Genomic DNA, 24403 nt, shown 5'->3' with positions numbered 1-24403 from the left:
ACAGGCTGGTAGTTTTACAATTTTACAGCTCACAGTGTGGGTGGAGGGGAAGCTAGCCCCTCCTGTACGACCTACGGAGTGCTGAGGTATTAGACGTGAGCCACATGATCAGCTGAGCTCTTATCCATTTAAGACAGAGCTTCCCACAAAGACTCCCAGCTACTGAGAACTGAACAGCCATTCAGTGAGCACTGAGGCACACACACGCCTCCTCTCACAGCGACTGATCACTCTATAGCAACTGCAAGTTCACACTGAAGGCACAGTGCAAAGAATATGAACGTCAAGTTCCACACACTCGTCCTCTTGGTCCTCTTTGTCTCTCTGACTCTTGTGGCTGGAGGTAAGTCATTTATTGAATGTTTCAGTAACAAATCTTTTCTGCAGAAAGCTGAAATAAAGTTAATCAGTGACATATTTTATCAATAAAGGGAATTAATGAAGAGCACCTGTTAGTAATTAAATGCACAGGATAAATATAAACATTTGATAAAGTATAATTGGGACTCAGTAATTAATGCATAACATTTAAATCTAGATTGCTTTTGATGCATACAAACTCCACGCAAGTCCAAAGCTTACCATGCATGTCAAAATTATTTTGTGGATATGACAGTTATTGGACCACATGAAAACTTGAAAGATTTATACAAATATTGAATATAGTTATTATTATTATTTTGTTATTGAATATAGTTATTTAAACTATGTTGTTTGATTTGGGTCACATTCAAATCATGGACTTCACTGAGCTGTTTTTCTGCATCATGCTGTGGAACCTGTCCTGTGGGAGAATAGTCACTATTCAATTTGATTTTAAAAATGTAGTCTTTTGTATAATTCATAACTGAGAAACTATGTTGTTTTAACTGGGTTCTTTACAAGTAGCACCTTATCTAATATGCAGCTTTGTTACTGGCAGTTTTGTTTTCTGAGATTAAGCCTAATTTTTTTAAAAAAATCCAATGTTCAGCCTGCAATAGAAATCTAATGATTTTTGGTTTCACTTGGTAAATCCTGATATTCACTGGCTGGGGATCTCAAATGGCTGTCAATCATGCGAATGTTGTTTTTGCAGGATGTGCCAATATTGCCCCGATGCTGTATTGGATCTGATAAAAACAAAATATACAAAATCAACGAATACACCAGAGTTGTAACAAGAAAAAGCAAACCAAGATCTTTATCTGAATGTTAATTATTCATTAGTGTATGAGCAGGGAAATAGAATAAAAGCAGAAAGCTTCATCGTGGAGCTAATACCAGTACTGACACAATGGGACAAATACCTTCTTCTGTGCTGAAGTTTGAATGGCTCAATGAAGCATGATAAAACACAGATTTACCAATAGCAGTGCTGGAGTGTTATTCAGGGCAGAATCTTGACCCCTTTAAACATAATCAAGGAATGGGAGAACTTCTATTGTTGTCAGCATGCCCACCTGATAGATCTTCCTGGAGGCAACCAATTAAGGAGCCGCCTGTGGGTTTGCGATCGAATTAAGGTTAGCCAGTGGGCTCCTGAGTCTGCAGTCCCAATCAAAGGGCCTGCAATGTTGGAAGGATGGCAGCATCACTTTAGGGGTGGACGCTATCTCTGCAGAATGGGAACTGAACTCTAAAGAGGTTTGAAATGTTTAAAAATAAACTCTGGCTACAGCTACCAGGCCACCCCTATGATGAGGAAATCCCTCCACAGGATGGCCAGTGGCCACAACTGCAGCCCACTGATCAATGCTGCTTCAGAGGCAGCTAAGAGCAGGAGGCATTGCGGGCTCACCTGGCCAACTACTGGCAAGTGCCCTCGAGGCATCTCTGGGGGTAGTGGGAGGGATGGTCATCTGCTGCTGGGAAGATTCTGGTGGCATCCCCAATCAGCCCACAAATGTACAGTAAATTATTCATATTGCTACCTGCTGCTGCCAGGTGAGTAGTCTCTGTCAGTGGTGATCCATCTTTGGGGAAGAGTGCCCACTGGTTAGAAGCCAAGATATCTGAATATCCTCCTAGATCCACATTCAAACTCACCTCCACAGGACCAGAAGGATTCTGTTCTCAGAACATCAACTCCAAACCAGCCTTGACCAAGACTTATTGACTGGCCTCTGTGGTTGTTCTAGTTTTTCACAGCTGTGTTGCTAGATGAAACATTTTCATTGGCATAGAGGAGCAAAAGATACATTTCTTTCACACTAAAGCAGGTTTCTTGATGTGATTAGTATTGGAAGGGGTTAGATGTTATCACTGAGTAGTGAGCATAAATTAATAGTACTTAATTTTTAGAGTGAATCACATTGGTGATAAATTTAACTTTGGATTCTGATTAATGATATTTATCAAGAACTTCAAGGAATGTCTGTAATTACATTTACCCATGAGGAGCAGAGAAGGAGTTTGAAATCAATATTCATCAAAATTGAGCCAATTTTATTTTGCATAATTATTTTTGGAAATAATTATATTAAGTTTTTTCTAAATTGAATTTCTTCTGAATACCCTTATTCATGAAGTGGACATTGGGTACAACAATTACTGAGGAAAATGTCAAACCTGAAGCTCAGTGATGCTATGAAGATCCTCCTCCTTATACATTGCCCCAAGACAGCATTGGTAAACATGGACTTCCATTAGATTGGTCCATGATTATGCTTGGTAAAGTACTGCAGTGGTTTGCCATTGCTCTCTGCTGAATGACGGACTGGGAAACTCTCCTCCTCTTACTGCCTGCCATCAGGTCTATTGGAAGGATTTACAGGCTGATAATCAACCTGTTTGGCCATGTTATGAACACACTTTCTATGGTCATCAAGCCCCAAAATGGGACTTGAACCTAAAGCTGCTGGACTAGAGGTTGGGACACTATACCACTGTGTCATAAGATCCCCCCGGTTGCCATGAAGATGTTATGTTCAAATGTAAAAATTAGGTTATGCCAGTACAAAATATGAGAAACCAAGAATTAACTGAATCAATCAAGTACTGCCTTTTTCATGAGAATGATTCACAAAATTTGGCGCTTTTGTTGTCACATCATGAATCGATGTTTTACAAGTCTGGATGCTTCACTTGCTCTATGAAGCTCTTGGCATCACTATATCTTAGTGCCTGAACTTGCTGTAATTAGAAACGGCTTTGCATTCTAACATCAAGTAATGTTAACTTATTTGGTTGTGTAAACAAATGTAAATTCTTGTAAAATAATCTGAAATTAAAATGCAATTAGATAAGGAGAGAGCAAGAACACTCGAGATAGGAGCAAGGGATGCTAGTTCAATCACAGTGCAGTAGGACAATATGCACCATTTATGCAGAGTGCTATGGTGTTGTGAGGTTTAATTTAACCCATTAAGGCCTTGCTGCGGCCTGTTCAGTCACTCCCACATAGGCAGTACTGAATGAACCCATTGGTTGCTCATAGTATCAATGCAATAGGTCTCAGGGTAACTCTTGAATGAATTGGGAACTAAGTGATGCTTTTTCAATTTTTGCACATTTTTGATATAATGTTTCCTAAAAGTCTCCATTTTATTCCTGGCCTTTACTAATTCTTGTTGAGATGTGGTACACACTGGAAATCTTCCTCGACCTCACTCAAATGACAATTTTTCATGCACCAGTCCAGAATATCCCAGAGACCATTCAAACACTGAGGCATTACAGTAGAGTCTGATCTTGTTCACAACTAATACTCATACCTGCACACTTCCCAGGAGGAGCCACTAAAGAGGAATCAGAAATAGGAAGCCTGTGTAATGTGTTTCACTTATCTAGATCTGACATTCCAAAGCTAATACAGCTCCAACTTCCAATTCATATGAGGTCAGCATAATTTTGAAATAAAGTCTGCAACCTTAATTGTCTGTCTGGCTTAATACCACACTACATTGTGAATGTAACTACTGAACTATTGTGGGAATTGCATTTTTTACGTTCTGATGTCATAATGGAGCAAAGTCCATCTTTGTTTCAATTAAAGATTCTGGTATTTATTTCTTCATCTAGTCTTTAGTTTTCTAATATGGGCAAATAACTTTTCTCGACTGACCAGTGTTAAAATAGGAAAATTCTGGCCATAATTTTTGTCGGTGATTTGGGGGCGGGGCCTGCTCGCCGATGGGAAAATGACGCGGGATGACATCGGGAGGAACCCCTGGCGTCATCCAGGTCCCTTTAAATTTTCGGGAAGGCGGGCAGACAGCAAAATCAGCTGTCCACCCCCCTGACCTGTCAATGGCCTTAATTGGCCATTGGCAGGCTAATAAGATAATTAAAGACCTGCCTGTCCAACCTTAAGGCTGGCAGGCAGGCCAGGAGACCCAGCTGGCTTTTGATAAAGCATGAAACCTCATCCACTGGCAGGATGAGGTTTCATGTCCATTGTTATAAACTTTAATAAAGGTTATATCCTTTTTTATTAACATTTCCCATCTCCTGTGACATTGTCACATGAGGGGGACATGTTAATAATATTTTTATATTTTTTAAGTTTTGTGCACTGTCACTAATCTACCTGAGATACCACTTAGTCTGAGGGAGCAGTGTGCTCTTTGACAGCTGGGGATTCCATCCCCCCCTACCCCCCCACCCTTCGACCCCCGCACAGGAAGCGCATAGCGCTTTCTGTCGGGCAACCTTACTTGGCCCACCCACTCAAAATGGTGGCGGGCCCCGTTTGGGTGGCGGGGGTTGGCTGTCTGCCTGCCGCCGAGCTGGTGGAGCCCGCCCACCAAGGGCAAAATTCTGCACTATGTATTTCTCAAGACCACCAGGTGAGAACAAAAGCTTGTTACTATGGGATTGCAGGTCAGATTATTTGGTTTGGTAGCTGATCAAATAAGGAGGTGCTACTATGAGAGGGGCAGACACACATGAGTTGAGATTTAAACTACTGGACAGAAAACCGAGCAGAAGCACTGCTCGTCTTACCTAGGAATTCCTATATGAGGCCCAGTCGATTTTAATGGCTACCAGTCAGCGACCTTGTCCAGAACAGCTGTAAAGAGCGTGCCAGTTTATATCTCAAGAGAGTAGGCGGCCCAGAGATTACCCACCAGTACTCAGCAAAGTTGCAAGGTGGGGTTCAAGAAGGTTTTGCAGGTTAGAGGTTGGGGGAGTGAGATTGCGCATTGACAAACTTTCCATTTGAGCTGCAATCCTGGACCAGCTGACACCACAAAGGTAGGTTTTGCACCCATCTTTAGGGCCTTCCGCTTCTTCTCCAGTAGGTTTTAATGGTCAGGGTGGATACTCCCCAGTAGGATGTTAGAATCATTCATCAATCTTACCTGAGTCAGAACCCTGATATGCATTTATTTATGGGAGGAGGCTGGCAATTAAGACATGCAGAGGGTGGTATCTGAGCAGCAAAATGTATCACATGCTTTTAATGCCCATTCCACCCAGTTTCTGCCATTATTATACCCATCGTCTGTTTTTTCAGTTTTTGGTTGACACCTGGAAGTTCCCCTCCAAGCCACTCATCATCCTGACTTGGAACTACATCACCATTCCTTCACTGTCACTGGGTCAAAATCCTGGAAGTCCCTGACTGCACTATGGGTGTACCTACACCACATGGACTGCAGCGGTTCAAGATGGCAGCTCAACACCACCTTCTCAAGGGCAATTAGGAATGGGCAATAAATTTTGGCCTAGCCAGTGACACCCACATTCCATAAATGAATTTTAAAAAAACGTTTGATAACTAGAAACTTCTTGAACCCACAAACAAATATGACAGCTTCTGACAACTGCTTTAGTTTGTGCAACTCAACTGTTGCATCGGTAAACCCATATGCTTGGAGCCTGAAAATTGCTGACGTGATTAAAAGAACAGTGATGAATGGAGGCTTAAAATCTCAATTATTAATTGAACTGGATGTTATGACCCTCCCACTCCCAGCTAGCTGTGTTTTCGATGGTGGGGGGCACATAAAATATTTTGGGTAGCTAGCCCAGTGCCTTCCCACCCACCGCCCGATCCGATCCCCATTATACAAGGGGTGGGTAAGGCATCCTCTATGTGGCCAATTATTGCTCACTTAAGGCCCTCAATCTACCTCTGCCACCATAATACACTAACCAGCAGAAGGAAGACAGACTAGAGTGGGCAGACCGTTTTTTCACCAGCTTTGGTGAAAGGGTGGGAAGGAAGGAGGTTACCTCCTATGGGGGGGGGTGCTTTTTGTGCATTGGGGGGGGGGGGGGGCACACCCCTACAACCTAACCCCCCATTTTGTACCTAAATGCCTGGCCTTCAAATTCCAACTGTCGCATCCATCCCTAGGCTTCCTGATCCCTCCCTGTCCAAAACTCATGAGTCTGGAGGCCATGTCCTTTTCTTCCCAAGGCCTCCTTGGAGTCCCAGCAGCACCTACTACTAGATTCCAGTGCTGCTGGGACTACAAGGGCAATTCTTGAGGGTCATAATTCCTCCCACTGAGGGGTGGATGTCCAACCCTCACCTCATTCATGCCACCTGGAGTGCATTATGGTTGCAGGACGGCCTTCTTTAAAATCGGTTAATTGGGGACTGCCTTTTCTTCTGGGGGCGGGGGTCAAGCAGTGCACCCCCTTTAAAATTCAGCCCATTGTGTGTAAGATTCACAGAACAGATTCACATCTTTAGAAAAGTTAAACCAAGTGCTACTTATTTGGTCTGTTGATCTACTTGTGCTTCCGTATACTCTGCTTAATAAACCCAATTAATAGTTTAATTTGAGTTACACAGATTGTCAGAATGGTATTTTCCTGTCAATTCCAAAAATTCAGAAGATTAGGAGGTATCCTACAGAATACTTGATGCAATTATATAAGAGTGCAGCCCCTGGCCTCCTGTCCCAGATATTTGTTGATATGCTCATGTTTCAGTAAAGAGGAGATACAGGTTTACCTGCAGAAACTGATTTTTCAGGGAATGTGAGTAAAGGACATTGAGAAGTATCCTTAACTGCAACAATACATGCAGACTGTAAATCTCAGTGTGTAAGGCAACCCGGCGTATAAAATGACACCATTTTCCTGCCCCAAAATCTATATTTTTGCATATACTCGGCAACTAAGTTGATACCCTCTCACCCCCAACCTTTTCAGCCATGATATGCTATACTCCCATTGTGTAGTCAGCCTCAATATATATATATATATATATATATATATTCTTTATACTGTTCAGTACAGGGTAAATATTCTATATTTAGATTTTTTCTTTCACCTTAAATCTGAGGCTACTTTGACCTGCAATTTCTCAGAGGATGGTGCTAAGTGTACAACCTCTCACTAATTATAGGAAGCACTTCATTAGGTCTGAACATGGACACTATGGTTTTGGTTTAATACCACATATGCACAGTGAGGACCAGTCATTAATTTTTCACAGAATTAGTTTTAAACAAGGAATGCATGAAGTACATGATAACTGATTTGTTACAAGGGATATGATCCTTGTGGTTACATTTGCATTGACTTTATCAACCTGATGTCAGCCAAAGCAATCTGATTGGAATTTTTTAATGAGAGTTTGAACGTCAAAAGCATTATTTATGGGTATTTGGAGAGCAGTTGAATCATTATTACACCAGATCAGTGGCTTCCCCAGTGGCTCAGCATGTTGATCAATGAATAACAGAACTGTATGGCTAGGGAGATCCTTATGTGGCCTTTTTGGTCTGAGCTGTTCTAATTGATATTAACCCAGCTGCAGACTAAATGGTGCTAGCACTGACTGGGGAGATTGTTGGGAGGATGGGATTGAGCTCAGCTGTTATGCCCTTTGCAGTCAAGTAACAAAGAATGTTTAGGGTTAATTGGACTGAAATCTATCCAACCCCCTGGGAAGATATTCCTCAATTACAAATACTTACTACAGCCAGTGTTTTATTCCAGGTAACCAATTGCAAATGCACAGATAGAATCCTAACAGAATTAACAATCCTTCTGTACCTCATCAATATGCTGGTGGTGGTGAAATAGTGTAACACTGTCACAGGAAGGGGTGAGCCAGGAGTCATAACTCAAGGCAGGAATTGGGTGGGTGGAGGTTGTTTTGGGTATCAAATCCCCCTGAGCCTGGCAACATGGTGCCTGGGCAATATTAATTCCTAGCGGTCATCGGCCTGTCCCCAGTCCGTGGTTCACTGGAAATGGGAGCTTAATGGGCAGGAAAGGATTTTCGGACAGCAGGAAGCAGCAACCCAGACCAAAAGAATGATCACCAACACTTAGATAAGTCAAGGCGAGGAGGCTTCACAAGCATCTTGCATTTGGGAAAGAAGAGCCTAGAGCAGGGGTGGTCTACTTTCCATGTGAGCACAAAGCATTGATCATCAAACCACACAAGGAAAGTAAAATAAACCTAACAGGTCTTCTACCTCTGGATCCTCTTCCCACCTTTAACGGTGGGAAAGTGAGTACGTCTTCCCCAATCAGATCACCAGTTAAATTAGCAGCCAGTGCCCAATGACATCATCAGACCCCGATCTTTATATTTAAAGAAGGACTTGCCCAGCTCCAAGTGGCCATCTTTGCTGCCTGCTTAGGAAAGCAGATTAAAATAGAAAACAGTGAATATGGAGAGGGATGTGAAACAGTTAAGACTCTGGAACAGTTTTAATTGTCCACCTGGCCAGTTTCTGCCAGGCAGATAAGATTGAAATTACTCCTAATGTATTTTGGATTTAGGTCCATTTAACTTTCAAGTTAATAAGCCATTCAAACCAGTGAGCAGAATGTATAAGTCACAGAGAATGAAAGAGGGCCAAAAGTCAGTCACTGAGACTCAGCAGGGCTGACCCAGAGCTGTCACATGTTGTCCAAACCAGATGGAGTGAGGCATTCAAAATTAATGAGTGCACACTTGAATTGAGTTCATGATTGAATGCAAGGCAAGTTTGCTTAAATTGTTGCATAGTGCTTTTCTTTAATGTGACAAACAAAAGGCAGATTTTCAATTTATGATTTTTGATTGTCAAAATGGTCATCTTCTTTCAAATTTGGACCATCTGGTTCAAAGCTGGATAGGTGGCCATATTAAACTGCACAGTGACTTAGGGAAGGTGCTTTACTCTTTTACAGCTCCTTCATGAGCACTGTGCAGATCGTAGTCCAGTATCAATCGATATTATTATGATATGATTCTACTATTTTACAATGTGAAGAGAACCAGAGACTCTGTGTGTTCCTTTTGAAAGGTGAGTGTTGCAGCTCTTGAGTACTGAGTATCATTTGCAGCTTTCAGATGAAATTTTTGCCAGGTTACAGTTAAACAGATCTTCTATAATGTTTTATTGATGAATATTCTGAATTATAATTAGAGAAATGAACAACTGAAATGGCTATAAATAATTATTAATTTATAAGCTAACTCTTATGCATAAATGTTCCTGCAGTCTTCCAAGGATTATGCAAATATTTGAAGCATTTTCCCTATCCAGCTAGTTATTTTTACAGGTTGTTAAAAAAATATTTGCAACTGGTGGACTAAGAGAATGCAACTTTGTCATTTTTGCAGAATAAGCATGACCTGAATTTTTTTCATTTAAATACCTGTTAAACTTCAAAAGGAAGAATTCAGTAGTAATTGGGCTGAGTGGGTCTGTATTTTTGTCAGACTGCCAAATTGACTGAGCTTGATTTTTCTTAGTGTATCCTAAGGAAGCATATTTGGTTTAAGTATCAGAAAAGTCTCTGGAGCAGATGATCTTTTCTTGAGAAGGAATTAGTCAGAGTCCACGGCAGTGGAGTGATAAACTGGATTGTAAACTCAGAATGTAGTTGTCCAAGAGACCATACAGTTCAGGACAGAGGGATAGAGAAAAAGAAAGAGCATCTGCAGGGCCACGAGGAGGAGATAGGACTCAGAGGTGTAGGGAACCTTTAATTACTGGAACCATCTAATTGATAGATAATGATGCTCAGTCACTTAAAACATAGTGGTCCTGAATGACATTGTAGAACTGTGGAACATAGATTACCCAAGAAAGTGGGCAGCAAGTAGATTACAAGATAGGAGAGGCATGGTGGTGATGAGAGATTCAATAGTCATGGAAATGGCCTTTTTTGCAGTCATGACTGGGAATCCCAAATAGTAGGATACTTTTCTAGTAGTAGAATGAAAGATATCAAGGAATGGATGAACAAGCTCTGGGAAGAGGAGGTGAGCAGTCAAAAGTCTTTTTGTTGAAATCAGTGGCATCAATCAACCTATGTTTTTGGCCATGCAGGGGGATTTAAGAAGTTAGGCATTAGATTGAGAAGAAAACCTCAAGGGTGGTGATTTTCAAATTGTTTCCTGTGCCAGGCATTGAACAGTATAAGGAGAGGAAGGTTAGGAAGGCCAACATGTGGCTACAGAGCTGGTGCAAGGAGGAAGGGTTCACATTCTCAAGGCATTGGAGTGATTCTGGAAAATTTACCAGAATGAGATCCTTAGAGCCCTGCATTTAAGGTGAGAGGGGGAAAGAAGGAAATTAAAAGTGTTGGGAGTTCAAGCAAAAATTTTAACTGAAATTGTGAGAAAATATTATCAGTAAAGAAAGAGAAATAAAATGATATAAACGAGAAAAGGACAAGAGACAATGTCTTAAAACAGTTGGGGGTCAGAATCGAATGGTACAAATGTGAACACACAAAGAATTCTACAGTTCCGCACATTGGTCAACAGAAGAAGATTCTCACAAAGAAAGGCGGCTGTGGTTGCTGGAGGTCAGTCATCTCAGTCCCAGGACATCAGTGTAGGAGTTCCTCAGGGTAGTGTCCTAGGCCCAACCACCTTCAGCTGCTTCATCAATGGCCTTCCCTCCATTTTTTTTTTTATTTGTTCATGGGATGTGGGCATTGCTATCCATAATTGCCCTTGATCAGAGGGCATTTAAGAGTCAACCACATTGCTGTGGGCCTGGAGTCACATGTGGCCAGACCAGGTAAGGACAGCAGATTTCCTCCCCTAAAGGACATTAAGGTCAGAAGTGGAGATGTTCACTGATGATTGCATAATTTTCAGCACCATTTATGACTCCTCAGATACTGAAGCAATCCATGTTCATATGCAGCAAGACCTGGACAATTTCCAGGCTTGGACTGAGAAATAGCAAGTAACATTCACGCCATACAAGTGCCAGGCAATGGCCATCTTCAACAAGAGAGAATCTAACCATCACTCCTTGACATTCAATAGGATTACAATCACTGAATCCCCCTATATCAACATCCTCAGGGTTACCATTGACCAGAAACTTAACTGGACCAGCTATATAAATACTGTGGCTACAAGAGAAAGTCCAGAGGCTGGAAATTCTGCGTCAAGTAACTCACCTCCTGACTCCCCAAAGCCTGTCCACCATCTACAAGGCACAAATTAGCAGTGTGATAGGATACTCTCCGTACCTGGATGAGTGCAGCTCCAATAAAACTCAAGAAGATTGACACCATCCAGGACTAAGCAGCTTACCTTATTGGCACCTCATCTACCACCTTAAACATTGATTCCCTCTACCACCAACACACTTTGGCAGCAGTGTGTACCATCCACAAGAAGAACTGCAGCAACTCACTGAGGCTCCATTGACAGCACCTTCCAAATATGCGACCTCTACCATCTAGAAGGACAAGGGCAGCAGATACATGGGAATGCCACCACCTGCAAGTTCCCCTCCAAGCCACACACCATCTGGACTTGGAACTATATCGCCATTCCTTGACTGTCGCTGGGACAGAATCCTGGAACTCCCTTCCTAACAGCACTGTGGGTGTACCTACACCACATGGACTGCAGCATTTCAAGAAGGCAGCTCAGTGCCACTTTCTCAAGGGCAATTAGGGTGATGTCCACATCCTGTGAAAGAATAGCTTAAAAAAAAATCTTCTGATCAGTAGCAATGCCACTGATGACAAAGATAATTATGGCTTTACCTTTATCTGTACTTGTAGTTGGTTCTTCTTGCAGCAGCGATCCCTCAGTGCAGCTAGCCACAGAGGGCAATAGCGAAGAGGAGCAGTGGATAGGCCATGCCCCCTTTTTAATGACACCAACTGCCATGTACAGGTACCTGTTAAAATATCTTTAGGGTTATTATGGAGGTTAGTGGGTGAGTGATTCGGGGTGTGGGTGAGTCTGGGGGCAGGTGAGGGTGTGGATAGTTGAGTCAGGAGGATGGGTACTTGGATTGGGGAGGTTGGGTAGTCGAGGAGGTGTGGGAGTTGGTGGGTGGGCTCAGCTGTTAATCATTCACTTACCCTAGTATTGTCTTGCTGTTAGTTTCTGATGTAAGTGTCCAGGTAAGTATTGCGCCACAGGCTCGAGTCTCAGGCACTAAGGTCTGTGTCAGAGACATTCTCTGCAAATCTGCCCATTGGAAGTTTAAACTTCCTGGATAATTATTGCATATGTAGTCAGAACTTCCAAAGAGTTCTAATGTGCACAGTGCCGAATGTCTCAACACTCACCGCTATTGGCATTGAAGGATCTGGTCCTATATGATTTCATAGCCATAACAGAAACATGTCTCAGGATTGAATAGAATTGAAATTCTACAATATAATAATATTCCTAGTTATAACATTTCCAGGAGAGTTAGGGATGATAATAAAGGGGATAAGATGACAGTGTTCAATTGCAGTTCAAGTGTGTCTTGGGATTGTGTTAAGAAGTAAGAAGGGAAATAATGCATTTTTATGTGTGCATTACAGGCCAACTAATGATGGAGATGGGATAGTTGGGGAGATCTGCATGTAGTTCAGAGATATGCAAGAACAGCAGGGCAATAGTATCTGATAACTCTAATTATTCCAATGTGGACAGAAACAAAGATAATGTATGTGATCAACGTCTGGAATCACTTTAGAAAGCAGGATTGCTTCCGAGATCAATATGTCTCTACTCTATTAAGGAAAGCAGCAGTGCTTGATGTATTCTGGGAAATGAAGTGAAGCAAGTAACTGTTGAGAGTAGGAACATAATTGGAAAATAGAGTGGAATCGTCCCAGAATTGCACTAAGGGCGATAGCAGGCATGAAAAACGATGTTTTATCCTCTGGCCGCAATGGCGCGTTTTCACACCTTATCGTCTGCTTCCCGTCTCATTAATTATACAGCCACAGGAAACACGCTGTCTCGCTGGAGGGCGGCCTCTGAATTGCCCGCCACACCATTACCTCACCAATTCCTCATTTCGGGTGCCATATCTAAACAGTAACCACGTACACAGTTCTCAATGCTTGCAGCCCAGGACTGCTCCAGTGAAGACATGCCCTGAAAGCAAAGAAGAGTTTAGTGACCCGTCACTGGAATTCCTTTTGGAGGCCCACCGTGATGTCCTCCACCTCCTCTCTGTTCGCAAGAGGTCAAGCAATCTCACCACTCCGGCTTGAGAGGCGATGGCAGTGGTGGTCAGTGCCAATGCTGTACAGAAGAGGTTGGCCACCCAATGCAGAAAGAGGATGAATGATCTCATCCGTGCTGCCAGGGGAAAGGCAACCACCTCATCACTCTAAACACTCACACTCACAAGGCCATCACACGTTCACTGGCATCACATTCACTGTCAATTCAAGGGACACCATCACTCACTCTCTCTCACACTCACATCTCCATCTGGCATCATCGCCTCTGGAGACTGCCTTCTTAGCCTTCACCATCTTGAGGCCACTTGCACAGATCAACATGTGCCCCCACACACACCCTGGGATACCCCCTTTCCCTAGTCCAGCTCCTGCCCAGCAGCCTCTTCTCTTGTCTGAAGCCATCTCTTTTCCCCACCCCCCCCCCCACCTCCCCAAGCAAGCCCTAGCTCTGCAGCCATTGAAAAGCCACCTCTGCCTTATGGCTGGTCTGGGAGATAGAGACCTGCCTGTGAGCCCCCATAAAAGTGATATGGTGCTGCCTGCGAAGCCTGGCGCTGATGACCGTGAGTGCTGCCCGAAGCAAGGTAGGTAAACAAACCCCGATTTCCCGAGTGAAGTGTGGCTTGCAGGTGCTTGTCGCTTATGTACAGTTGTGAGACATATCGGCATGATGCCCGGAGATCCAGCATGGGGGGGATGATTCTGGTGAGTGGGGCCAATAAAGTATTGAAATTAGGTTCCCGACGTGCGGCGGCGGGAAACACTGCCTGCCATTGGCTGGTGGAGCGGACGATCGCAAACTTGTTTTACAATAACATGAAGCTAATTTTTGCGATCTCCTGATATTTTCTGTCCCCGCCCGCTATGACGCCTGCCTCAAATGGGAGTGGACAATTCTGCCCATAGTTAGGTTCAATGTCAGAATAAAGAATGATAATGAAGAGCCATAGATAAGAGTGTGGACTGAAAAAAGGCAAAGTTTAGTTGAGATAAGGGATCTGACCCAAAGTCACTGGGCAGAAGACTTTGCAAACAGATCAATTGATCAGTATTGTGAAATCTTCAAATACAAAATAAATATTTCTGTAGGACAATAAGTGGGTGCATCAAGGAGTAGATTTCCATGGATAAGTACAAAGTTTAAAAAAAAAAGAAAAACGGAAAAAGGAAGCACATGATAACATTAGGGTTAATAACATTAACATTTCTAAACATATTAATAGTAAAAGAATCGATAAGTAGAGGGTAGAACTGCTGAGACGAGAAAGAGGAAAAAATCGTGATGGTTGGAGGTATGGGAGAGATACTTAATGGGCAGAACTTTGCCGTCGGCGAGCGGAGGGGGGGGCCACTCGCCAACGCTTAAAATGATAAGGATGACATTGCGCGGAACCCCCAACGTCATCCCGCCCCATTTAAATTTTTGGGAAGGCGGGGGCGCAGCAAAATGAGCTACGGGCCCGCTAACCTGTCAATGGCCACTTGGCATTAATTGAGACCCTTAATTGGCCCGCCCACATAAAATGGCGGTGCAGCCCCGATCGCTAGCGGCGATCGGCTCCATGCCCGCCCGCGATTGGGTCAGGCCCGCCTGCCCAACAAACGGAAAGTTCTGCCCAATATTTTTTTTCAGTTATTTCAAATGCTTGTGGAAATGAGAACATAGGTGTACTAGAGGAGAATATAGTTGATTAATGGAACTAATGGCAGAAAAAGAAATGGCTCTGAAAAAATAGCAGAATACAAGATGGGTAAGTCATCCAGCCCTGATGGCATGCACCACAGGCTTTTGAAAGAATTTAGCACATTTAAGGAGGATTAACAATCTACCTCTGTTATCTTGTCTCTGAACAAAGGCTTTTGCCAATTTTTTAATCTTACTTAAATTATTTAATGAGACTGAAGCCTATCCAACATAAATACTATATTGAAGAAGAGAGAGGAATAAACTAGGTAACCAAAGACCAATTAGTCTGAAATGGGTTCTTAGAATCCATAATTTGAAATAAAATATGTGAGCACTTAGAAATACACAAGTTAAGGACAGTAAGTACAGATTTGTTGAATGCAAGCTGTGGTTTGCGAATTTAATGGAGTTTTTGAAGTTTCTAATTAAATTGATCAAGGACTGCAGTTGTAACTGGATTTTCGAATAAAGCACATTGACCCAATTAGGTAATAAGACCATTTTTTTTTTCTCCACTGTCAATTCTTTCTGTAAGATGCAACTGTAAAGTGCTCAAAATTGTCAGTTTTACTCAATTGGATTTGAATCCACTTCGGGCAAATGTGTAAGCATCAGGATTTGATGCACTCATAGCTCTTACTAGCCATTCATAGGCTGTACCATTGTGATGGGACAGACAATAGCAATGTCAAGTTAACCTTGGCTAACCTGGTCCCTCACTTCTATGTAATATATTAATATAAGGTAGACTACCAATTATTAAGAGTTCCATGTAATGACAATACTACTCATTTTTGCAAATTCTATAAAGTATTGTCAAGGCACATGTGGATCTTAAATCAATATGGTGCTCATTAGTATTGATATCTTAGTGTATTAGTGAATGCAGGTGACGAATATATTACTCTCACACTGAATCATGACAGACCATTGTACAATTAACTTTATCCGTCTTAATATGATTGTTTCTCTCATTGATAACTGCATTCTACTGTAAATTCCTAAATGCATTTATTCTGATTCTACTTGGCCAAAAATTTGCAGACTATGGATTAGCATTGTCCTTGGATGGAGTAAATGTACTTGGGCATCTGTCTGTTGAGAGAGAGTAATACACATTAAAAGTATAATCAATTTTTCTGTTTTCTGATTGTATGGTTGGCAAACAGGACATTCATTAAGGTGTTGTCCCAAATATGGGCCATATAAGATATGTTTGAAATTGTGATTTTACACACAGTTGGTTCCTAATTTTGACCAGGCTATGCGAGAAAGGATTCTAATAAGTAAAGACCACATTCTTCCCACAGAAAACTATTGGGGATATATTCTGAGCTATTTGTCATGACACAGAAACCAGTGGACCTTGAACCAGATTTTATAAAATGACATTATATTTTACTCACTGTTGATTCATTCTGTGAGATGTGCATGTAAAAGTGCTCAAATTAACAGTTTAACCCTGCTAGATTTGTATCCTCATCAGACAAAGCTGACAACATCAGAATAATCTGGCTGACGAGCCATTCATGGACTTTGGTGTTGTGATGAGTTGCTCAAATACTTTCCTAACCTTGCTAAGCTGATCCCTTATTTCTGGATGGTATATATAAAAACAATGTGTATACTATTTAATATTACTTTCCAGATAGTGACTAAAGTTGCATAGCTCTGCTTTGTTCCATAAGCTATAAAATATATGTGCGGCAACTTGTTAATATGAGAATTTATAACAAAGTAAGTTAGCGATAACTGTGCAGAGATTTAAGGGAGGTGAGGATGGAGGCATTTGGGCCCAGAAATTCCTGGCACCAGTTGGCCAGCCAGTTTGCCAGTATCGTCCTGCCACTGGGCCATTTTTAAGGAGGAAGTTTAGGCAGAGTGACAGCTACTTACCTGGAAGAAGTGGTTAACTCAATAACATAATTCATAATGATAAGATCTATTAAGGCCAATGATCAGAAACTGACTTAAATTTTTCAGTTAACCTGTGGGGTCTTGTGGCCTCCTGCTGGCTGACCGGGGCAGTGTGGGGTGGGGGCGGTTGGAGAGGGTGTTAGTGGGGGGTGGGGGAAGGGGTTGGGGTGTGGAGGCGGCCAACACTCCAGGATCGATTTGAAACCCCACCCGCAGCCACAGTACCTACATGGCTACAGCTGTGGCTCCAGCCTGCCCTGTACAATGGTTTCCCCCTTCAAAATGCTAGTCAGGCAACTGGCCATTTCTTTTTTTAAAGTTTGTAAAAAGTGCAGAGACAGCTCTTCCACGTTGGGACAACTTCTCTCTTCATTACCTGCATCGGCAGGCTGTCACTCTCTGTGCTGGAGGACTTCCTATTGACACCCAGCATCAGGGAGCCACCCGCCATCCTTAATTGGGCAGCAACCTAATTGGCTAACCCTTTGAAAATCTTATTGGGTGACTATTCCCCTCAAGGTGTGGGGTCGGTACCCAGATTTGATCCCAACATTGGAGTCTCAACCCCAAAGAAAATTCAGTCCAAGATGTTTATAAGGAGAAATTCAACGTTCTTGTATACACTTTGTTGAACGCTAAATCAACATTGAGGGATAGAAATTCATCTCAGGCAATGGTGCAAAGTGGGTGATATTAGACCAGCCGCCCATTTGGACTGCAATGGAACCAAATATCGGGAGCTGTAGACAGGGTGACTGATTTTGTTCTGATATCACTTGTTTTGTGCTACCACCTGAGATCTATTTCTATCCCTACAAGCTGCATTTCATGTCAAGACCTCTTGACACAGATTTCCCTTGGAGTGCACCAACTGCCACATTGGATGTCAGTGACTTCAAGGTTTTCAGGGCACCCAGCAGAAACACATTAGTCAGAGTCAGCAAATGGGTGGAATTTGGGAATTCGGGGAACCATAAGCCAACCACTAGAGTTCATGCAAGAAAAGGTGAGTAAACTTGTAAATAGTTTTATTTTTGTGGAACCAGGACAAGCTGGAGTAGAGCTGAGCTATGTGCCAGTTTGGTGTTGGAGCCAGCTGGGATTCGTTAGATTCCAACCTAAAAGCTGTGTCAGAAAGTCTAATTGGTGTCTGCAATTGACTGGTTTTATGTAGGTGAGGCCTGAGGTCCAATTAGGCCACAGGTTGATGTCTTCATTGTCAGGGCTGGAGTGACAAATTTACCCAGCAAAACCCATATAAATCTGATACTGGAATTTATAGCTGACACAAAAACATTACGAGAAGACATCCAGTGATACAGACAGGAATTTGGCACAGATATAACATTTTTAATATTCTACACATTAAAAGCAAAATACACACATGGCACGCAGGTGTACTAAATATGAAAATTAGTCATGACATAAAATTGAAATTGTGAAATAGACAGGAGATGCTGCCTATACGCAAAACATTTAATATTGCTGAACGAGCAAGGTGTACATTTTTAGATTTTAGTAGGCAAGGAGCAACATTTTTATATCTTAGCATGAATATTAATACATATAATGGACAAGAAGCACTAGACAGCTGTTGCGAAGAACATTACTCAGTGGGGAATGAATACTTAATGTTAACAGGGAGATGATCATCTAATAAGAGAAGCAGTGTTTTTGTATGTTGTTAGGAACCAGATATTGTTTGAGAGTATACTTTGTGTCTTTTAAAATATTCAAAAAGAGACATTTTATAGACAGATTTTGATTGTGAAGAGTACTAATTTAAACCAAAAATGTACTTGTACTGTGATAACTTATTATAAATGAACATTCATCTTATTTCAAGCAATAATGAGAAACAGATCTTTCAAAGTGATATGTAGATGATTTACCTGGAGGCAGCAGGCATCAGAGGAAATGCTGATTTCCAGTTGCTGCTCAACACTACATTTTGTGGATAACTTTTTGTTCATGAATGTAGCATTGACCTGTTCCATGCCATTAGGAATTTGTGCTTTCAAGCTGAAAGTTTCTGCTCTACAAAGTACCATTTGTGTGGCTAAAAATGGTTTAAATATCACTTTCAGTTTATGGAGAAGAATTTTTGCAAACATGCTCTGGCTGTTACAATTTGCATCAATTAACTCCATGCACACTCCCAATTTGCTGCATCTTCACTCTGCTCCATTATTAACCCTGCTTATCATATTCCCAGGTCCGGTTGCTGTCCTGTCGGAGGGGTCAGCATTGGATGAGAGTGGCATCAGAACTTATGTACAAAAAGTAGGCAGACGTCCCAGTCAAAGGCAAGTACCAATGAAGAAATACAGGAGGCTGAGACCCCGACTCTCACACAAAGGACCTATGCCCTTCTGAGTCAGGTAAATGAAAAGATAGCTTAACACTTGGTGCCCTGAGCTTTGTGTATTTATAGAAACATGTAAGGATTACCAACTGCTCATGTTATTTCAATCTTTTGCCACACATCCTCTGTATCTATAGTTATTTTATGTAATGATTACAAGGATCACAAGGTTTATGTCTGTAGCTGTAGTGCAATAGATGATTACATGTCTTGCAGTATGGGTGGTCCAAGTTGTGTTTGCACAGTGCCCCCTCTTAGCTGTCCAGACAGAATGGAGTGTAGCCTAAAATGCAGTTTAACAAATGCATTCATTAAAGCTTTTCAATCACACAATAGGAAAGAACTAAATTGATACAAATACCCTGCACACTAATTGGAACACATTGTTTGGGGGCCAACCATTGTTACTGCAAGATGAATCCCACAGCAACTATCCATAATGGCACATAAAATGTACAAAGAAAATGTCAAAAGCTACCCTCCCATTGAATATTCTGAATAGCATAGAACGATTAGGGAGGCCTTTTTTAAAAAAATGCAATTAATTGCCTGAACTCCATTATAGGCTATAATTTCTCTTGCAACCAGGAATATTACTTTGAAATGGTTGTCACAATGTCTAAGATTGTTATAATTGATCTAATGTTTGAATGATAAGTACAAGAGCAGCAATGTCCTTGATTGAGTTAATCCAATCTCCAACATTAAATGTTTTTCCTGGAAAAACTCAGCGGGTCTGGCAGCATCGGCGGAGAAGAGCAAAGTTGACGTTTCGAGTCCTCATGACCCTTCTTGTTTTGGATTTCCAGCATCCGCAGTTTTTTGTTTTTATTTAAATGTTTTTCCGCTAGCTAAGAATTAAGCATGTCCTGCCATTCATTAGCATGCTATAGATTAAGCCACAATGTGCAATTCCTTACATTGATAATCTCGAAAGACTGATGTCATTCGAAATCTTTTGCCTCGACTAAGGAACTTGCTTTTCGGAAAGAAATCTAATCAGTAGAATGTTTCTGGTAAGAGGGCTCAATGTGTTTCCTTTTGTTAAATGAAATCCTTACAGAGCACCCATATTTTTAATAGCCTATTAATAATGGCATAGGGACTGAGTCTGGGAGGAAATCATGCTTTGTGTACAGAACCCTAGTCAGACACCGCCTGGTGTATTATGTTCAATTTTGGGAACCATATCTCACAAAAAATGTTAGCCTTCGAGAGGGTACATGCAGATTCACTTGAGTTATACCAGGGCTTAAAAACAGAAACAATGAAGACAGGTTGGTTTGTGTTCCCTTGAAGTTAAATGGTTGGTGGTGACCTAATTGAGGTGTTTAAGATGATCAAAGGATTCAACAGAGTAGCTGCAGAGAAACAATTTCCTCGAGTGTGGGAATCCGGGGGAAGAATTTTCCTCCTTTTGTGGGGGGGGAAGTGCAGGAGCGGATGCAGAGGGCTGGTCTCCGATCCAATTGGAGGCGTGCCGCCATTTTACGTGGGTGAGCCAATTAAGGCCCACCCAGCCTGACGTTCACCAGGAAGCGCTATGTGGCTTATGTGCGGGCAGTGGGGGGATTCACTCCACCGGGAGTGCGCTCTTTCCTGCATGCACACGAAAAAGTGCACTGATCTCCCTGAGACCAAGTGCTGCCTCAGGGAGATTGGCTCCAAATTTAAAAATGGTAAAGGTATAAAAACAAAATTTCCCTGACATGTCCCTTCATGTGACACTATCACATGAGTTGGGACATGTCCATCACTTTAAATCAAACATTTATTAAATTTTTAAAAACCCTCATGAAACCTCCTCCCGCCCTTGGATGAGATTTCATGCTTTTTCTGAAGCCCACCAGGACTCCCAGCCTGCCTGCCAACCCTAACGTTGGATGGGTAACCCCATTAATGAGGTTAATGACTTTGTCAATGGCCTCAATAGGCCGTTGACAGGTCGGTGGGCGCACAGATGATTCAGCTGCACCCCTGCCGACTGGAAAATTGAAATGACGTGGAGTGACGTCGGGAGTTCCGCCCTACATCAACCTGCGTCATTTCATGTGCCAGCGAGTGGGTCCCGCCCCCTGCTCGATAACCTAAAGATCCTGCCCCAGGAGAAGAAGACATAATTTTAAAATTTTAGCTAAGCCATTGAGGAACACAATCAGGATGCACATTCTCACACAAAGGGTAGTGGGAAATTGGAATTCTTTCCCAGCAAAAATGTTAGGTTAATTGAAATGTTCAGGACTCAAGTCGACAGGTTTTTATTAGGTAAGACTATTGAAGGATATGATCAAAGGCAGCTAAATGGAGTTGAGATATAAATCAGCCATGACCTGATTGATTGGCAAAAGAGGCCCAAGGGGCTGAACGGTCTATTCCTGTTCCTATGTCTAGTCTAATTCAACCTGAGTACTGCTGGCTTCTGAAATCTCCAATTTTTTCCTCCTATTTGCTCTAGACATTAATTCCTCCTAGGATATGACAATTTTTGAGTCAGTATCATTTCTATACCTTGTCTAAGTAGCCATTCTTCATTAGTAGCATGGGGGGTACAGGGTTGCCAGTCTATTCAATATGTAGACAGGCAAGCTTTCCAGTAGCAATCAGTAAATAACAATAGGATGTAGGGATGCTAACTGATTATCCTCCATCTCCAAACCAGGCATTCTGAGGACTATTGTAGCATCCCAGCTCCTGTCCTGGCTGAGCTTAGCTAATTCAGCAGATTGAATCCTGAATTTAGAGCAATTGCTGTGTGCTGTTCTAAACAGTGCATTTATCCACAAGGCCATCAAGGGAGCTGTTTAGAGGACTTTGATCTCTAAGATTCACTTGCACGGCTCCACAGGTTTGATGGCATAGTGATGCAATGTCTTCATTTTAATATTACCTATGTTTGATCTGTGCCAGTTCCCTCCAGTTACAAACCCGAGTCTTTCAAGATTCAGTATTAAAGGAGTAGGAAATCAAATATTTTGATACACACAAGAATATGACCCACTCATGCAAATTCTTTACATTTTAAAGACAAGGGAAAAAAATCTGAAGTTACTCAAACAAATAATTCTTTAAATGTCAAACCCAATCCATTGTTCTTGTGCAAAGGTTGCAAGATTAAATCCTATATTACAGCTGTTATCAGACTCTGTTGCTAATGTGAGCAGGCTGTCACACACAGGTAGTCACTGCCTCTAAGACATCATTAAAAAATAAAAAATAAGTCCTTTGGTTTTCAGAGTGTGAAACATGCGGTGCCTAATCACCCTGAACTTGCATGCATTTTTTGCCGAGTGTATGCTGTGTGTTGGCTGATATTGAGCTTGAAGATCATCTAATCCAAAGAAGATGGACATGATGAACTACTAAATCTGCAGTGGTAATCAGATTTATCATCTCCTAATCCCCACAGCAGAGTTTTCAGAATTAATCAAGAAACATAGGGATCTCTTTTTGAAACATAATTCAAATTTAATTTTAAAATATTAAAAATTTAAAGCCACATCAAATAATTCAAATTCCCTTCACACTCAGTGACCACCAAGAATAAAGAGTGCAAAGCTCTATTATTTGTGTTAGATATAAATTTGATATATAATAACACTCATGACTCCAGACAGAATTTGCTCTTGTAACTGAACTTCTAGTTCCTTTTCTTCCAATTTTTTTCTTTAACTATTTTTCTTTTACAAGTGGCACGCTGTGGGGGAGCCCCAGTAACACAAGTGATTGAGGTCCTGACTCCCAGCCAGGAATGAATAAACCCATCACTCAAACTCTTACTTCAGTAGATTGAGGTTTGATAGTTGTTTGCCAGACTGCAGGATATTGAGCTCCAGGCAGAAACAACATGTCCCTTCATCAGGAAAGGTGGTGATTGCAAAACTGTTCCTTTCAAAAGACAAATATGTAGCATTTCATATGGAGGAGCAGAAAATGATTACACAAAACAGAAAAATATATAAAATGAGGATAAGAAAGTCTATTATCCTGGAAAAAAACATCCAGTGTAGATCAAGCAAGGCATTGTAATCCTGAATATATAATAATTCTGATTGAATACAAAGGGTATTACATCCATAACACACAAATATTTTAGCATTTTCTGAGTACCTTTGAGTACTAATAGATTCATGAAAGGATTAAGCTTTACAGCAGCAATTTACACTATCATAAATGTGGCTACCAGTTTTATCCATAAAGACTGGTTGAACTATATGGCTGTCTGAATGACTTATATCTTCCTCTTTGTTTTTTGCTACTTTGAAAAATATAGTTTTTCTGTCTTTACTCACTAAATTAGATGAGCAAACCAACTAAGCATATGTAACACACCCTTCTTACTGTCCCCATTTCAAAATTGAACTGTTTGCTGAACTATTCCAGAGTTTTTGTCTTTCCTCCCTTCTTACCACTAAACCACTTAATTTCTTTACCACTTAAGGACCTCAATTGACCCACAGTTGAGCAAGCTGCTGGCGCCTTCCCAGCTGCGTTGAAAATTCCATTGGGAAGGCAGGCAGGTAGGCGATGGGAACAATGCCCATGGCATTTCACCCAATTTTATGCCCCTTGCCTGCCTGCAAACCCGCCCCTAGGGAGCATAAAATTCAACCCTGTAGGTGGGACATATGTAGGCTTCAGGCATATCATTTCATGTTGAGTTACCCTAAAAGTTTTTTCTATTACTAATAATATACAAGATCACATATCACATACAAGTGAGTAGCCAGTTTGGAAGCTAAACCAGATAGAATTTACAGTCAACTGTTACTTCACACTGCCCCCCCCCCCCCCCCTCCATCATAGTATCTAATTGTTCCTCAAAGAGTTTCTTGCTTCCACCGCTTTACCTGAAGGTATGTGTTGCACAGGAGGTTTTGTGTGAAGAACTCCCTGCCATTTGAAAATATTTGTAAAAGCATGAGATTTTCCCAGGGTTTTCTGATAGACTCTCATGTAGGTCTGCTCCATAGTAGGGTTTGGAGATAACTTTGCTGGCGGTAAATATTACTGTGAAGGAGAATACTGAATCTGTTCTGGCGTTCCAATTTTTGGATCTATAAAATTTGCATTTTTATATTTTTGAGTAGATTTTTTTA

The 24403-nt window shown here is 41.6% G+C and overlaps 1 long non-coding RNA gene across 1 annotated transcript in view; it reads left to right on the top strand.

Moving 5' to 3' along the window:
* Window positions 1-110: 110 nt before the first annotated feature.
* Window positions 111-24403, top strand: part of LOC121282243 — a 39179-nt gene continuing 14886 nt past the window's right edge. Inside the window, exons 1-2 of the long non-coding RNA XR_005944025.1 lie at window positions 111-343; window positions 19158-19323. This is a non-coding gene — a long non-coding RNA (uncharacterized LOC121282243). The remainder of the gene's footprint in view (window positions 344-19157; window positions 19324-24403) is intronic.

The sequence above is a fragment of the Carcharodon carcharias genome, chromosome 9 (genome assembly GCF_017639515.1).
Source record: "Carcharodon carcharias isolate sCarCar2 chromosome 9, sCarCar2.pri, whole genome shotgun sequence".
Taxonomy (NCBI): domain Eukaryota; kingdom Metazoa; phylum Chordata; class Chondrichthyes; order Lamniformes; family Lamnidae; genus Carcharodon; species Carcharodon carcharias.
The sequence above is the reverse complement of the archived record's forward strand: the minus strand, read 5'-3'. Positions and strand labels throughout refer to the sequence as shown.